The 16,636-nt window shown below is 36.5% G+C and overlaps 2 long non-coding RNA genes across 2 annotated transcripts; both read right to left on the bottom strand.

Moving 5' to 3' along the window:
• Positions 1-7,804: 7,804 nt before the first annotated feature.
• LOC307151572 lies at positions 7,805-8,824 on the bottom strand. The gene is made up of 3 exons (XR_013819905.1): positions 8,555-8,824; positions 8,290-8,413; positions 7,805-8,204 (listed from the first exon to the last, which is right to left on the bottom strand). It is a non-coding gene; the product is annotated as an uncharacterized lncRNA (long non-coding RNA).
• Positions 8,825-14,315: 5,491 nt separating this feature from the next.
• Positions 14,316-15,183, bottom strand: LOC307151505. Its single transcript, XR_013819891.1, has 3 exons — positions 15,045-15,183; positions 14,741-14,861; positions 14,316-14,643 (listed from the first exon to the last, which is right to left on the bottom strand). It is a non-coding gene; the product is annotated as an uncharacterized lncRNA (long non-coding RNA).
• Between the last annotated feature and the right edge of the window lie 1,453 nt (positions 15,184-16,636).

Here is a 16,636-nt window from a genome sequence, read left to right as displayed (position 1 = left end):
AGGCTGCTTTTAATCACTCAGTCTCATCAGCTGAGGCTGAAAGAAGTTTCAGTGCTCTTAGGAGACTGAAAACATAATATGGCTCAGAACAATCATGGCACAAGTGAGACTTAACAGTATTGCTGTGTGCCATGTCCATCAGGACAAACTGGACAATATTGACAATATTGAATATGCCAACAATTAATTTCTGTTAATGACAGGCGTAGATATGTGTTTGGCTTATCCAAATAGCAAGGAACAAGACAGTAGACACATTTGCTGTATACGAAATCACCCCCTATGCCCTCATTCACTATTCCCTACATTAGGTGCTTTCGCACCGGAGGAACATTTTCATAGTTCCTAGAACTATTGGCGGAAGTACACGAATTTTGGCGTGTTTGCACCACAGGAACTAGGAATGATTTTAGTTCTAGGAACTCCTTTTGGAGGAACTAATGTAGCTCCTACTTCAGAGTAGGGTCTAAACCATCACCATAGGAACTATCCGTGACGTTGCACGCTGATTGGCCAAACGCACACGAAACACCAGCACCTGCCATTTTTAAAAAGGCTGTGTAAACACACAGATTATAGCCTACATATTTACCCAAGAAACTAACTCTACGAACATGGAAAACAGTGATAGATGGGCCTCTTAACCTTTACGCTGAGGAGAAAATCCAACACAACTTTGAGGGGATCAAGCGAAACATGATTAGCCTATGTATTTCTGCTCAGCTAGCAACAGTGGACATCTACCACATGGCACACGCTAATAACTTTTTATTACTGTCTACTTTCTATGTATAACAGTTCCATCTAATAACGTGTTAGATCGTAAACTAATTAACACGGAGATCCACTGTGTGTGGCTCTGTCTGGCGTTCTCAGCACCGTCAAAATAAAGGTCCGCCGCACCGTCAAAATAAAAGTCACAACAACAAGCATGGCTTAAGTCACTTGAGACTTCCTACTGGCAGTCTGAATGCAACCAGGAAAATGTTCCTAAGGGAACCCCCTGATGGCTAGTTCCTAGAACTAAGTTTCTATTACTCCACTAATATAGTCCACTTGAAGGAGCTGATGAAAACTCGTTGTACAAAACGGTTGCACACTCATTATTGCGGTGCATTGTGGGATTGAATGAGTCCACTCAATAACGTCCACTACGGTTTCGGACACCACTACAAATGGCTGTCCCCTCAAATAGTGCCCTATTTAAGGTTATAGGGCCATTTCGGACACAGCCATTGACTATTGCACTGCACTATGAACGGAGTAATGTTAAGTCTCTGTTAAACTGCCACCTTGTCATTATTAGTTACCTGTAACATTACAGAATTCATTAATTAACATATTGTTAATTAGCATGACATATTGTTAACATAAAGTCAATATAGACTAAGCCTTAATACATTATCCTATTCATTTCCTGAATCCTCAGCTTCTGGTGATGTCCCCACCAATTTCAAAATCAAACCTACGCCCGTGGTGGTGGATAGGTGGAGGTGCATCTCTCTTTGGCAGGATGGGAGGAAGCGCTGCTGAGATGATCTTGGATTTTGAGGGTTGAAATGTTGAGGTGGGCTGGAGATTGGTGGAGTGAGATGTCGGGATGGTATCTGGGAGCTGGGTAGGGGACAGTGAAGGTGGGTCGGTGTGGAGGGGTAAGAGCATGATTGTGGTGAGCGTTGCTTCTGTTGTCACCCCACCTCTGTTAATGAGGAGATAGGAAAAAATATCTTTAGTAAAAAAAAAGAGTGGTTTAGAAGTATAAACAGCCTAATTGTGGCTAAATATGTTGAATTTTCAGTGGCGAAGCTCACATTTTTCTTGTTATCCCTTTATCTGGTTTCACACAAAATTGGATTTTAGGGGTTGCGACCCTGAAAATCCAAAGCAAGCAGTTACAGAGAAAAAGTATATTGTAACAAAGTGAACAAATTTGACAATTACGTAAAAACGTATAGTAATGACAACTTACAGTAGTAAGGTGAATAACTTGTTTACTGTCTGCACTGCAAGTATAGTATTGTACTGAATATTGTATAATATTGAATATATTCAATCTGTAATTCAGCACCTGCATACTGTGAAAATATAGTAACCCCACTGCAAAAGCCAAAAAGGTAACAGTAAAAATCTCCAAATGTGCACGTTACTGTACACTCAGAAGAGTTTTGCAACTGCAAAATCAAGGTCAGTGAGAGAGATTTTATTCTGCTCCTGCTTCAGCATCATGTACATCATTTATGTACAGTTGGTTTGGCCACATCATTAGAAATAAGTGTAAACAATTTTGAGTCGTTGTGTGTAAACGATGACAACTGTGTAGCTGTGTTTAACTTTTGCCTGCCTGTGTTTAGCGTTTTGAAACACTAGTGCATCACAGTGTGAAAATGTGTTTAGCGTTTTGAAACACTAGTGCATCACAGTGTGAAATGTGTGAAAATGTGTTTGGACAAAAAGAGTGCATGAGATCTGCAAACAGTGTTTAACTACCTGAACTTGTTTAATGTTTTACAGAAAGAGTGATTGATTTGACAAATTGGTTTAGGCTATTGAGAATTTGGTTCAGAGAATGGGGTTTAGTGTTTTAGCAATTCAGAAAAACTGTAATTAACAACATGTACTTACTATATAATTAGTGCTAGGGTTAAGGTTTGGTTAGCTGCATGTAATTATGCATAATTTATTATTGCTACTACAGTAAGTATATGTAACATATGTAACAAAGGCAAGGTAAAATAAAGTGTTACCAAATTATGTTATGTGGGATTAGAAATTAAACAACACCTTTCAGAAACTGGAAGAGCTTGAGCTGTTGGCGAGATAACATGTTATATTAGTCTGAGCAGAATCCTTGAGAGATTATTCAATATACAAATACTCAAATACAAGACTAAATGGTACACTTTACAATACGAGTGCACTAATATGCATTAATTCATGCTTAACTAATGCACAGATAATAATGTGTTAATGTATGACTCATGAAGAACTAAACCATTAATTAATGATTACTGCATCAGTAACTAATAAAGATTCTAAATGATTAATAGATTAAGTAATATATGAATTGTTATGAATTAAATGTGTCATAATGTATTAATTCCTTAATAACTTATTTTATTAACTAAAAGTGTAAATGAATGTGTTAATTACCACAGTTGGTCAAAGCAAAGTACTTCAGCTTCCAGTTGTCTGCTTTAATTATTGATTAACTAATGATTTGCAAATGTATCATTATGTTATGACTTTACTTGTTGTTGAGGCACATGACTATTAACTAATTGTTAAGTAATATGCCATTTTGGTTTTGACATCCACACTAAGCCATGGATTTCAATTTCCAACCATGTACAAACAAGATTTCACTGAGTCCGATGAACCTTGTTGTTCATGGCACAGGAATATGTCTTGTGCTAGTTCTGTTACGAAGGACTAATGGACTTGCAATGGTCTGTCATGTCCAGTGTAGACAGCTGGTCTCATCCAGTTTAAACACAGTGTAGAGGGGCATAGCACAAGATCCCGGGCCCTATGCACAGGCAGTCCTGATGGGCCACATGTTCCTCAAATCCAAAGAGGAGGATGAAGGGTCTGTTGCTACACTCCCTGGTGTGACAGTTTCTGAAACTGAGGGCCATGTGTTTCACAATGTTAAGATCTGCTTCTACTAAATCTGACAAATATAATGTTGACATTGCTACCAATGAGCTACCTATGACACTGACTAGCCTATTATTGCTAATTTTAGATATTATAGCCTATTAATTTAAAATTAAACATGTTTCAAATTAGGCTATTATGGAGTGTTGTATGCAAATAGCATTGTTAGTGTACAGTTTATTTATTTAGCCTTTACCTCAGATTACATGTATAACCAAATTATCATCTGAAAGTGTATGTTCTGCTCTTTCAATGGGTTGTCTCAGTTCATTTTTAGCACTGACGATCGCGGAAATATTCAAGCAGTTTAGCACTATAAATTTCGTGGTCTAGTTTGTGCTCACCTTTCTTTGAAAATAAGTCAGTTACCAATTGTTTCCCCTCATTTTGTTTTCTTTCCTTTTGTCTTTCCTTTCTTTTTTGTGTCCTGATTTGGTTTTCTTTGAGAAAGACATTTCTACAGTTTGCGCTCCACCAGATGCTCAACTAACAAACAAAATGCGTGCAGATGGACTAAACCATTTAGCGCATTAGCAAGGGGTGGGACCATGAGACCTTAAATAGTCTTTACTTTTTTTGTATACGAAATGTAGTCAGTCAATCAACTATTCAGCCAATACACTAACTTTACATTTAATCAGACATTCATTACGACATTTAATAAGAAAATTAAAATATCCAGGTAAAATAAAATATATTCCAGACTTTTCAAGGGACCTCTCTCCCCTTGGGGCCCTGGTAATCAGTAGACCTACTGGTTTTACCCCCAGTCTGACGCCCCTGACACTGTAACAGCGGTCAGGTCAGGAGTTCAGATTCTGGTTTGCTGATATTTGTGTGCAGCCCAACTCACCCATCCTTCAAACACAATCTTTGACATTACATTCACTGCATGTGCAAACTGTCAAAACCCATAAATGGCATATTACTTAACAATTAGTTAATAGTCATGTGCCTCAACAAGTAAAGTCATAACATAATGATACATTTGCAAATCATTAGTTAATCAATAATTAAAGCAGACAACTGGAAGCTGAAGTACATTGCTTTGACCAACTGTGGTAATTAACACATTCATTTACACTTTTAGTTAATAAAATAAGTTATTAAGGAATTAATACATTATGACACATTTAATTCATAACAATTCATATATTACTTAATCTATTAATCATTTAGAATCTTTATTAGTTGCTGATGCAGTAATCATTAATTCATGGTTTAGTTCTTCATGAGTCATACATTAACACATGATTATCTGTGCATTAGTTAAGCATGAATTAATGCAGATTAGTGCACCCGTATTGTAAAGTGTTACAGACTAAACTATATCTGTGCAATATATTCTGTGGAACAACAGTTTCGGATTGTATCCGAGTGTTAAATATGTGTTAGATTCACCATATTTTGAAACATTATTTTTATTCCTCAGGTTTTAAATACAGAGTAAGTGATAGTTAACCAACATTTTCACAAAGAGCCAGCTAAAATATGTTTGTGATATTGAATATGGAGCCTGAAATGCTTTCCAGCCTAACATATGACAGAGACAGACACTCACCAGCTGAGGTAAGATGCAGAGCACAGCACAGTATCAGAAACATTAATAAAGTCTTCGCGAAGGTCTTCATTCTCCAGGTATGATACACCTCAACAGAAGAATATGTGGTGAATTGCCAGCAGAAATAGAGATGGTGAATTAGATTTTGAGTTGGAAGAACCTCCTTGTTGATTCTCTGGACCAATAACACAATCTTTTTCAATTCTTTAACAACAACTTGTCTCTGAACCCTCTTCCTCCTATTTTGGTATTGTTACAAAGTACTAAACTTCTTCAGTGCTGCTCAGTGCATTTCACACAGGAAATACCCTATTTCTGTCTCCTTCATAGGCGCCTTAAAATTGGCCTAGTGCTCTGCTGGCAAACCAGACTACAGTTCATTCCTTCGCGTCTGTTGATCATGCAAGTGAAAATATACGCTCTTGGTATTCCTTTTATCATAACTGAAACATTTGGCAACTCTATGAGAAACACTTTGGCTTGTGTGATAACCTATAAAAGTTATTTTCAGAACTGTGCGGGTATTTCCATTAAAAACCAGAAGAAAGTCTTTTATCCTTGATATAATATTATTTATGTCATCTAAAGCTCAGGAGCTGCTGGAAAAGGGTAGGGGGTGGACGTATGGAGTAAACGTTTTTCAGTTAGTTGCAGCCAATGAGAATGTGTGTGTCCTTGCAGCACCTCAGACTAAGACATCAGCCAAGTTAACAGGTGAAATTCAAAATAGAGTAGTACAGTATGGAGCATGGTGAATGTGATTTCACCAAGTAGAACAATATTCCAATCAACCAATCAGATTCGAGGGATAGGTTTAAAGTTAAGTTTAGGCTTACAACCAGGGTTAGGGCTTATACACCATTCTAATTCATCTATATCTTTTCCCTCTTATTTTAGAGATAAGTGATGGGTAGGGTTAGATTCATGCTGCCTTCACGTGCTATGGAAAAGATGATATTTTCCACTTGTGAACTGGTATTTACCAGTGTGTTGTGTTCAAGTGCTTTTGTTGTCGTAATGTAGTACCCGCAAGGTCTGTGTCAGTAGAGTATCTTTTTTATCTTTACAAAAAAAGCAAAAACAAAAAAAAAAAAACGTAAATGTGGTGCTTTCTGATGATTAAAACATAATTAATAATTAAAAAAAAAAAAACATGACATAAAATGATTAAATATGAACCAAGGAAATTGCGGCAAAGTTGAAAATTGAGTGTTAACGCATTATATTACAATCGTTAATGACACAACATTGTATAGGCTACAAAAACTATCCGCTAACAGTATTCACGACTCTTGCGTTGCTCTCCGCCATTTTGAAAAGGTCAAAGGTTATCTCATCTCGGCAACTCGTGCATCAAAATATTCTACGAGTTGCCCAGTGGAAAATACCACATGAGGGGGTGTTCATGTGCATTTTCCATGTCGGCTTTTGGTATTTACCATAATTACCATAGCACGTGAAGGCACCATTAGTCTCGTGTAGCCAGACCTTCAGACTGATGGCAGAAGGTCTGGACTCTTATCGCAGCTTTTCTTGGCCAAGGACCGCCCACATGTAACGCAACCAATCACAGTTCGTTTTGTTCTGCGTCATGTTTAGGGGCGTGACAGTATAATGTTGATGTCCCTACAATAACAGACCAGTGTGCATCTAATAAATTATTCATTCAAGAACGTTGTGCAAGTTTACTGCAATAATGGAGCCGTGAACTTCACATACTTTTGAAAAACCAGCGTTTAGTTGATCCTGATAAGCGCTCATTGTCACGGTTGTAAACACAACGGCTTTCTTCCGCAAAGGGGTTTTGGCGTCACCGCATTTGTTTCCAGGCGAACCGTTAAAGAACGCGACACACGTCTCCCGGACATCCTGTAGAATTCAACCAATCGGATTACGACTTTGAAACTCCTGAAGTGTTTCTAGAAAAGTGTGCCATATGCATCAGACGTTCAGCCAGCGGTCCGTCTGAGGCTGAGACTATAGGTTAGATTTAGGGGTAGGATAGAGATGGACTTTGTTTTTGGAGGAACTGAGTCCAGGGAGTGAATTTAAAGGGGAGATGGAGTTCCAGTTCAAAATGTCGATGATTTCCATGTTTTATCCATCTAATAGCCTCCAAACACTATGCAAATTTCATACATAAATATGGTGGGATTTTCTGCATCTATGGTTTAAAAATCTTAAATATGTCCCCAACTAGAGTTCCCCCAGTTAAAGGGATAGTTCACTTTGAAATTAAATTTTGGTATGTTTTAGCTTACATAGAACTATCCCTTTAATCTAGCCATTTCCACCACTGTATATATATAGAGGTATAGTAATTGAAATGATCTGATGTAGGCATACATGCGTCCTCTAGAGAAATATTCAAATAGTAGTTGTAATGTGCCCTATTTATAATAATTATAGGACATTCTATTGCCTTTAGAACGTGAATGTTAAAATGTTTGATATCCTTTTGTTCATAAAATAGACTTCATACATAAAATTTAAAAATTATATTTGCAGAATTATTTTTATTCTTTTTATGAATTTTACTTGAAGACAACACTGGCATCAATGAATAGAATTCAATCCAAGAATTTTAAAACATCGATATGTTTTTTATTGAAATATATGAAGTTAAATTGTCAAGTTATCTAAACTGTTGAGTACATAGTACATAAGTAAGTAAACAGTAAATAAAAAACAGATAATTTAATAATGGACAATAAAATGAAGAAAATCTTAACATTTGACAACTTCTGCAATATTCTCTATTAATATTAGTAATAATAATACAGCTCATTTAAAGTTCATATCAGTACATTTATTTTTGACTGATAATGAGATTAAAATTACAATAATAACAAAGATGAAAAAAAATTCTTTCAAGTTTCATTTAGGTGAATTTGAAGCCCTTTTCTTGTCTATGTGGTTGAAGTTCAACTTGGCCCAGTGATTTTCAGGGTTCATACAGAATTGCTTCTTCAGAACTGTTATGAACCTACAGGAGATTACAGACAAAAGCATTAAAACAACATGAACGTGAGGGAATTCTAAAGGTTAATAGATATTGAGATGATACTCACACAATGTGTCTAAGGGGGCAACTGCTACTTGTCCAGATATAAGACTCCAGCTGTTTCTTAGGAATTCTGACATTGGTTGCATTAAAGCAGCAGATACTATTTGCGACATCATCTGCAAGAGTACCTGAAAAAGTAAAGGGTTCAAAATGTGATTCAACAGATTTTTAAACAGAATGTTTTTACTCTCCAAACTTTACATCCTTTACAACTTTATCCCCAGTTTTCACTCTGAAAGAGAAAAAAGATGTCAGAAGCAGACACTCACCCGCTGAGGTAAGTTGCACAGCACAACACAGCAGCAGAAGCAGTAGCGAAGTCTTCAGGACTGTCATCATTCTCCAGGTATGAAAAACCGTACAAGAGAAAGCTAGAGTATCGTGAACTTTCAGCACTCCATTATATAGAGACGGTGAATTCGTTTCTGTGTTGAAAGAAATCCCCTATGCTGATTCTATGGACCAGTGACGCAGCCTTTTCTAAGTACAACACTGTCTCTGTACCCTCTTCCTCTTTACTTGAAGGTGTTGCTTTATGTGCTAAAAATACATATGTGCTGATACAACTTCACGTAAATACCCCACTTCAATTCAAATGACCTCCCATAGGCTCCTTAAAATAACTGCGCTTCTGAGATATACCACTTACAGTACAATAAAAGTTTCCTATATCTTTCAGCAGCTTTTAATAACATTCAACTGGATTTATCAGTGAGAAATAAAATTAATTTACAGCTAAATACTTATCTTATCCAACGTGTTTCTCATATAGAATACAGATAGTGAAGATAAATAATACATTTTCCTTTCCGAATTGTAACTAATGTAAGGATGCCTCAAGGTTGCTTTAGTTCTTCATTATGGTTTACGCTGACTAGCTTTCTGATTATATTTAGCTACATCCAGTGAAAATTCACAATGTGGGAATTGATCAAGCCTCATCCTAAAAGTATTTTAGTATAATGATCTGATCTGTCATGATCTCCTCACGTAGAATTTCTCAGTAAGAAGATAGAACAGCGCATTTATCTCCTTTGTTGGCTTAGATCTTTTGGAGCAAATAATCAGAGTGTTATTTACAACCTGGTGTAATAGCTTGTCTGTAACCCTAAATCTAATTTAATCAAATTTGCATTTGGTGTATGCGAAATTATTCATATTCATAATTATTCAACTTATTCTTTTGGTTAATGCCTTTTATTTTATTAATTATTACTTTGTATGAATCTTATTAATCACTTCTATTCCAGTCATTGATGGCTGTATTAATTTAATCATCATCTATCGTTATATTCCTTGTTGCATTATTATTGTACATGTTATTGATTTCTTTAATCATTTATATATTTTTTTTTTCAACTATATGCTCTGATATGTTTGATTATTTCCAAATGAAAGATCTTTGGTGTCTCTTCTTTGCTGTAAGATCGAGTGGGTGAATTCTCCCTTGATTAGGTGATGTACGTTTGTATCAAAATATAGATCCATTTCATACATGAAATCTGATATCTTCTCTTAAAGGTCCTAAACGTGTCAAAACTTTATCTATTTTCATCTCTTCGCAACTGTAGCATTTGACCAGTCACGCCAACCTAGCCATTACACCAAATATGACAACTGTTTGACATTTTCTTATCAGATCAAATCACAAGTTTAGGAAGATGTAAGTTTTCTGCATATCTATTCTTTGCTCTTATTTGTTCTTCACTTCTGCTTCTTTATATATAGCCTATAATTTTGTTGTGATATATATATATACATTGCCTGTCCTTTGGTTTGTATAATAGTAACTTATACAAATACATTTGGATTATTAAACTATGTTGAAATAAAGTGAATCTACAGAATTTTGCATTCAAAGGCATGTAAAGGGAACCATTGCCACAGAGAAGAAAGAGTTAAAACTCTTCACATGTGCTCGCGCATAAACATCTGAACACACAAACAACGATCAAATGCACATTGATGGATCTTCTTCTGTCTGTTCTCCAACATGTAATCAAAAGTATATTTCCTCAAGCGTGTTTCACGAGTTCACATCTACATAATTGATACAATGAGTTTATGCGTATTTGGCGCGCTGTCCGGGGGGAGGGCTCCGAGCTCAGAGTTAGGCCCGAACCCAAAGTACTCCCCCCAGTTGGTAAGTGTAGATGGAACTGGAAGTGTAGATGGAACTGGAAGTGAGGAGATGGGGTGGAGGAGGGATGCTCACAAACTTTCAATGAACAGAGATAGGTCTGCTGTGAATTTATACTCTGTCATTGAGTTGATTACTGATTAATCTCCAGCTGTGCATAATTTGGTTAATTATCTGAACCTGCTCCTCCCGAACTTTGTTAAATAAAACCTCATTTAAACAGACTAATTGTGTCTAAGGCAGGCAAAGGCATTCGTTTTCAAGAGTTTACACGCCACTGCTCAATACACACAAATTACCACGGGATGGCGGGTGTTCATTTCATAAACTGTGAACAATGGTAGCTTATTTTATTTATAAATTTAGGTATATGTCCAAAACTGGTAGGCCTAATGTCATACTTTGTAGTAGTGGTATTGTGGCGTAATAATCTGTTTGGTTGTAAAATGTATTTATTACATGAATGAAATTAAATCCAGAGCCGGACAGTAACGGAGTACATTTACTTGAGTACAGTACTTAAGTACAATTTTGAGGGATCTGTACTTTACTCGAGTATCATTTTTGGGGAGTACTCATGACTTTACTCAGCATTTGAGAGGCAAATATTGTACTCTTTACTCCACTACATTTCTATCCATAACCGTGAGTACCCGTTACTTCTAAAAAAAAATTAAAAAAAAGGAAAAAAGAAACATCTCGGAAACCCTCAATTTGTTGTTTCCCTTTCAAATGTGATTGGATTGTGCAGGCGCCACTGATTGGGACAGCCTATCAGCAATCACCTTCAGCTTTCCGCCAAAGTCAACTCCATGGTCAGATTTAGATAAGAGACGAAACCATGGACTAAACAATGGATGAAGACGCAGCAGGTCCATCCTGGGAGCGATATTTTTTTTCCCAGGATGGTAGGGGAAGACTGATGAATATCCATTAGGGAAGTCATCCCTGATTGGTCTTAACCCCAGTGCCGGGTAGGTTTAGGGGCGGGGTTAGGGAGGTCATAAGACCCCCAGTGACGGGTAGGTTTAGGGGTGAGGTTAGGGGTAGGTCATCAGACCAATCAGGGATGACTTCCCTAATGAATATTCATGAGTCTTCCCCTACCATCCTGGGGAAAAAAATATCACATCCCGGGAATGTGCCAACCCATGGCCCCACCTCGCCAGACTGTTTCAATTTTCTGAACAAGTTAATGATAGTTTTCGCTTCAAGTGTTTGCTGTGTTTACCAATGTAAGCACTGTGGCAGTAGAGATGCAATATTTAGAAAATGTACTCTTGTACTCTTGATACTCAAGTACTTTTAAAAAACTTACTTTTACTTAAGTAGACATCTGACTGTAGTACTTTTACTTGTAGGCTACTTGAGTAAAATTTAGCAAGGGGTATCTATACTTAATTTACTCAAGTAATGTGGCTGTGTACTCTGTCCGCCTCTGATTAAATCGAATGTATCGTCCTGTGGAATCATTCATTCACAGACAGAAGATGTTCAGATAATAAAGATCTTCATCGCTGGCTAACAAAATTATGCATTTGTAGATTTGCTTTCACTTGACTGTAGGTCCACGGCCACTTAAATCTTCCTGTTACGACTCCCGAGTCCGAGTGTGAAACCACTTCAGACGATTCAGTGTGAACAGGAAACTGAACCGCAAACGGTTCAACGAAAGCAAACCGATTTAGACAGTTCTGCCAACTTGTTTGATGAAGTCTTTGAACAGAATCGACTCAAAATAGTGATTAAATTGTGAATTGAGCATCGCTCATGCCCAGAAAAAAAAAGAAGATATAATACAACAGCTTGGAATAAACTAAGCATTTAACAACATATTGCATTAAAATAAAGTAACGAGAGGAACGTCGCCCAACGTAACGAAATAAAAGTACTTTTCTTCCATTAGAAATGTCCTCGAGTTAAAGTAAAGGTACCCACATTTAAATCTACTCTTAAAGTGTAAGTTGCAGGTTAACCACCACAGCCAATTAATGTGTAAATTAAAGTGCTCTATATGTATATATTTAATTATTTCTGTCTTAAAATGCGTTAAAATAACATTTATTGGGGTTTCTTCAACGGTAGCGTGTTTTTTCAGTTACTGGGTGATGACGTCACAAGAGGAACTCGCAACCCGTACTCCGCTAGATTCCCACTGTATTATGGCTATTTGGAGAACGACTGAGGATGTGGGAAACCATCAAATTCTTTATGGACCACAGCCCTACAATTTTTAACTGGTCAGGCGTGAGAGAGGGCAGCCATGGCACTCAAAGAGTTATTAATGCTTGGTGTGAGGAGAATTAGTGGAGGGTTGGCCAAGTGTCCTGGTGAGTAACGTTAGCTACGTTAGAGCTAGTCTAGCCTGGTGCAAACTTAACCCGGATAATATAACGGAACAAGCAAGTCTTTTCAAAATATTGCCGTCATGTAGAATAGCAAGGAGGGACAACGACTGAACTGAATACATTATTTACTTACAGTAAGTCAGTCCAAATCAGAGCTGTAACGTTAGAGATGCACACACTGCACAGGCATCAATCGCTAGTGTCATCGCCGCCTCAAACGTCATGTAATACCCTTCCTCAATCCACGCGTTATCAATTTCTCACGATTTAATTAGCGATGTTTATTGTCAGAAAAGAAAAAGAGAGATCGATGTCCCCATCACTGAGTTTGTGTGGGCTATCAGCAGTGGAGAGTATGTGCTGCCGTGAGGTGAACGCGTTGTGGAGTTTAGTGGAACAGCTCGACCTGCGACCGGCTGATCTGACGTGCCTGAACCCGTTTGTTTTGCGAATAGCTTATTCTCATTTCAGGCAGGATCACGGTCCCCTTGAAGTCAGCACACATGAGTATGTTTACAATGGAGTTACTTTATCCATAATTTTTTTTATCAAATAAAACATACAACCAACTTTTCTGCAGTTATGTAAGGCATCTATAGCTGCAAGCGTACGGTAACTCTACTAGTGAGTTCCTCATATGACGTCACGCCCCATCTAGTGGAAGGGAGCGGGAGCGGTTAAAACCACTGTTAAAAGTGCCAACTTTTCATATTATATCAGCATTTTGGTATAAAAAACAATGGTGGGCGGTTCTTATCTTTATGTTTAATAAACACATTGAATTATCTTCGTGAAAAATTTAACCTGCAACTTACACTTTAAAAGTACACATTTTCCCCAAAAAATACTCAAGTAAATGTAACGAAGTAAATGTAGCCTACTTCGTTACTACCATGGTAAGCCTACTACCCACCTCTGCACATTTGTGAGTAGCCTAATACAATTAGTCGTTACATTTTGCATGGCACGTACCTTTTTCAGCAGCACTTTATTTCTGCTACAAAAGAAGCAATATCGCCATCTACATGGCATTGAAGGTACTATGACTTGTGCGTTTTGACCTTATTCACCCAAGCTTGTCCACAGGGCTTTACACAAATGCACATTAGCGGGTAGTTCTTAGCTGAATCGCAGGTGTTTCATTTTCATTTTTCAGAGCTCTCCAGAAGGGAAGATCAGAGAGCCTTTCACCATACCATAATTAATCCGTTTCTGTGACATTTAGTATATTCAACCTTTTCCCAATGGTTATTGTCCCTTTTTATTGTGTTTCTGTGACCCTTATACACCCTGTTTGCTCCACAGTAAAATGCATATTTAATGGCCTGCTTTTGTTCATTGTTTTATATGGTGTGTAATTTGAAGAAACTTATAAAAGTATTATATTACTATGCCTTGTGTACATTTTTACCAGGACAGATCAAGTACTGTTTCTCTTGAAATTCTTGAAAAACCCAATACATTTAATAATTCTCAAAAAAAGCTGACTTCAGAAATAAATAGCACTATTGTGTATTATAATGAATGATCATAATCAGAAGACACCTTTAGAAATTCACTTTTATTATCATTTTAATGTCCACAAAACATTTCAATGCAGCTTCATATTTGTATAAATATAGAGAAAACGTTTATCATGCAGAGATGTACAATGGAATAATTTAAAAGAAATATTAATAATAAATTAATTATAATAGAACAATAAGTATGAAGATTTTTCTCCATTTAAATACTAAACAAGATTTAGACTGTAGTGCTCGGAGTCTTTGCTGTAGTTGTTCTGTGTCTGTTGTTCATTTTAGCAACATGGTCGCTCACCCAGGACGTCTTTGGATGTACACAGATCTCCCTTCCAATAACTGTCCGAAACCTGAGGACAAAAAAACCATCAAAACAACACTTAGGTAAAAGATTTGATCAGACTGAATCATTCCGTTTGGCTCTGTAAATCTTGAGAGGACACTTACACAACAGCTGGTGTGGGACAGCTGCTGCTGGTCCTGTAAAAAGACACCACTCGGGTCAGGGGGATTTTGATATCGGAGAACTGGAAACAACACGGTGATAGAACTTCAAGTGCTATAGGACCTGAAATAATTCAATGTGTTTATAACCTATGTCACTGAAAAACATTTCAAAAGGTTTCACCTTTAAACTGAATAAACATACAGTAAATGCAAATGCTGACGAAATAAAATGAACGGCATTATAATCCCCAAAATAAACTGCATTATAATAGCACAAATAACATGAACTACATAATGTACTCACTACTTGAAGTCAGCTGAATAGAGATGAAGAGCAGCAGAAACATCAGATTTCTCATTTTTCACGCGTTTCAGCCCTTACTGATCTATGAGTCTGGTCTGAGAGTGTGTAGTGAATGACCTGTTGGTGTCGCATTATATTGAGGGACATTGACGTTCATTGATGACATTCACAGAAATCTGTTTCAAAGTATATAGTGACTGAATGAGGATCCATATTTGTTCCCTTTTTGTCTGTTCCTTCTCTTGCACAAATTTCTGTTTTGGCTTTCCTGTATAAATACAATCTTGGTAGACATAAAATAAGAGGTTTGGTACATACAGAAAGTAGTGTTTACTCAATCATTTTTTATTGATTCAGTTGTATTGTTTATGTTCTTTATGTGCAATTTCTAGATTCTGCAAGTGCCTTATATTTAGAATCAATATCTCTGCACTCTTAAAAATAAAGGTTCCAAATTATTTTATTTTTTTTGCTTGCATGTAGAAGTACCATTTTTGGTTCCCCAAAGAACCTTTCAATTATCTTTTCTTAAAAGAAGCATAGTCTGAAGAACATTTTAATCTATAGAACCTTTTCCACTATAAAGAACCTTTTGTGCAATGGAAATGTTCCATTGATGTTTAAGGATCTTCATGGAACCACAAATGCCAATAAAGAACATTTATTTTGGTCAACTGATATTGTTTTTCAATGACATGATGTTTAGAGAATAAAAATGTAAATAACGCTGATTTAATATATAATTACATTTAATGACAAATAATTCAATAATATTATGATTAAATGTAAATTAGTTAATCTGACATACTACAATGAAAAGGAATAATTCACCCCAAACTAAAAATGCTGCCATCATTTACTCACTTACTCCAAACCTGTAGGCCTGATCTTTCTAATATGTGGTACACAAAAGATGATATTCTGAAGAATGTTTACATCTAATTTCCATCAAATGAAAGTGGATGGTGATCAGTGTCTGGTTGCTTAAACTGCTTAGACTAGTCTAATTAGTAATCTGTTCTTTTCTTATTTAAGAAGGGTTATAACATTTTTAATTCAGTTTCATAAAAACATAGATTGGTCTATAATTTGAAAAAGTAAGACTGATGACTGATTACTGAAGAATTGTTGGACAAACTGCACTTTTATTGGCATTTGGAAAGGTATCCATTGCACAAAAGGTTCTTTATAGTGGAAAAGTTTCTTTAATCAAATGTTTTTCACACTAAGAAAAAAAAAGTAAAAGCAGCTTAAATCATCCTAAAAATAGATCATACAACCTGTGTGCATATTTCAAAAAATCTGAAGACATGGTCTTGAACATTCTGCAATTTATTTAAATGTTTGTGTTCCCCACTAGAAAGAAATGAGATGCAAGACATTCCCAGATTTTTGTTTTTTAGTTGAACTATCATTTTAAAGGGCCATGTGAATATTTCACAGAAGCTAATGTTTTGAGAAAATATTTCAATGTCATGCAGAGGGTAACTCATTGTATTGCCTACTGAGTATGAGAGAGAATCCTGTAAAAGATATTCAAGTAAATGCACTTCTGAGGATCAATAAAGCATGTTCAGAGCTGTTTCAATTCC

Source organism: Squalius cephalus (assembly GCF_949319135.1).
Source record: "Squalius cephalus genome assembly, chromosome: 23".
NCBI classification, from domain to species: Eukaryota; Metazoa; Chordata; class Actinopteri; order Cypriniformes; family Leuciscidae; genus Squalius; species Squalius cephalus.
Note: the sequence above shows the minus strand (reverse complement) of the source record. Positions and strands in the feature narration are given on the sequence as shown.